This window comes from Neophocaena asiaeorientalis, unplaced genomic scaffold (assembly GCF_003031525.2).
Source record: "Neophocaena asiaeorientalis asiaeorientalis breed wild unplaced genomic scaffold, Neophocaena_asiaeorientalis_V1.1 scaffold340, whole genome shotgun sequence".
Lineage (NCBI taxonomy): Eukaryota > Metazoa > Chordata > Mammalia > Artiodactyla > Phocoenidae > Neophocaena > Neophocaena asiaeorientalis.
Genome location: NW_020172733.1, coordinates 1,993,629 through 1,995,545, shown reverse-complemented (window position 1 = coordinate 1,995,545; position 1,917 = coordinate 1,993,629).

The window sequence follows — 1,917 nt, the reverse complement described above, 5'->3', positions numbered from 1 at the left end:
TCTAGCGAAATGGTGATTTGCACGTTGGGGATTTTTAGAGTGCTCCATTTGCTTTTCTTCTGATTTAAAAATACTTTGTTGCCATCACTTTTGCAAGTAGGCCAATTTTTGTTAATCTCCTTGATAATCCATCCAGCTGAGGAATTTAAAAACATCACAATACCTTAGACTTGGAAGGGACCTGCATTGAGATAATAGTTTTAACTCCTTTATCTTACAGATGGAAAAAAGGAAGTGACTTACCTAAATTTACCATTACATTACTGAGAGATTGAAGACTAGGCCTTAGATCTCTGTATGCTCTCCTCAATCATATTCCTCATGGTTTCTGGGTTTCTGAATTGAGGTCTGAGTCATAAGAAGCGATGCTTGCAAAAAACACAGATGGTGCGATGAGTTCAGAAACGGCTGTAGATTGCAAACCTGATTTGGTTAATCAGAAAGCAGGGCTTGAAAATAGAAACAGACTCACAGATATAAAAAACAAACTTGGTACCAAAGGCGAGAGGGAAGCAGGGAGAGACAAATTAGGGGTATGGGATTAATAGATACAAACTACTATGTATAAAGTAGATAAGCAACAAAGATATATTGTACAGCACAGGGAATTATAACCACTATCTTGTTATATTTATAATGGAGTATAATCTGTAAAAATACTGAATCACTATGCTGTAACCTGAAACTAATACTGTAAATCAACTATATTTCAATTAAAAAAAAAAAGCAAGCATGACTTAGTGAAAGACTGACGCGGTATCTGAGCTCTAATCCTGGCCAGTTCATTAAAGAAAACATTTAACCTGGTCCCTAAATTCCTTCTTTCAAATGTAGGGATAGGCTAGTTGATGAGAACATTTGCATAGTACTCTGAGCCCTTTAAAACATGCATTTATGTAAAGAGATTTACCAAGTGCCAGCACATAGTGGTAAAAAGTGTTATTAGGCTAAGGAGTCTCAGAGCTTTAGCAAAGTTCTTGATCAGCGTGGTGACATAATGTTACCTGCATTTATTATTAATCTGGTTGTGAATTACTGAATAGATTGAGGAGGTGGGGCTGGAGCTTCAGAGACCAGTTGGATGGGTTGCCAGAGTCCAGTACAACACGAGGGCATCCAGTAGGCTACGGTAATGAGACCTGGGAGGAAAGTGTTCTTTTCTTAACAACGTTCAGGGCACATGCAATCTCGTTATTTACAAAGAAGAAAAAAGGTTTTAGGAGTGTTTTTTGTTGTTGTTTCTTTTTAAAGCAGCTACTGTAGAGGCCTGGGAGGCGAGAAGAGCGCATTTGGAATTAAACCAGGGTTAGATTCCTGGCTTTATCCTTTTCTAATTAGGTAATATAGAGGAAGTCACCTAACCTCTCGAGCCTCGGTTTCGTTTCCTCCAAATTAAGGGCGACAATCCCTACTTGGTAGAGCATTTGTGTGCACAAGACCAAGTGGCTTAAGGCACCTAGCAATGGCGCTCACTGGTGGCTGCCGCCTGCCCCCGGGTATCCTTCGGGCTGGGGCTGAGACGCCAAGGACCGCCCAGGACCGGAAAGCGGTTCTACCTGGAGACCCGCAGTCGCGCACTCTGCTCCGGAGTCGGGCTGACCTCTGAACGCCGGCCCCCGCCTTGGACCAGGCTTCGCGCAGGATGACAGAGCATCTCTCGCTGGAGGGGCTCCCAGGATGCCGACAGGAAGCGGGCGGCACCGGGCGGAGAGGCGGTGACCGCGCCTGAGGCTGCGGCGGCTACCCCCACGCGGCAGCCCGCGAACTCGCCGCGAGTGCTGGGCCGCGCTGGCCTCGTTTGAAGTCTCCGGCGCGGCCGCTGGTTGGCGGGCGCGGGTCACGTGGCCCAGGCAGGAGTTTCCCCGACAGCTGGAGGTTGCGTGGGATCCGGCGGCGGCTCCGGAGCTCGGCGGTGCG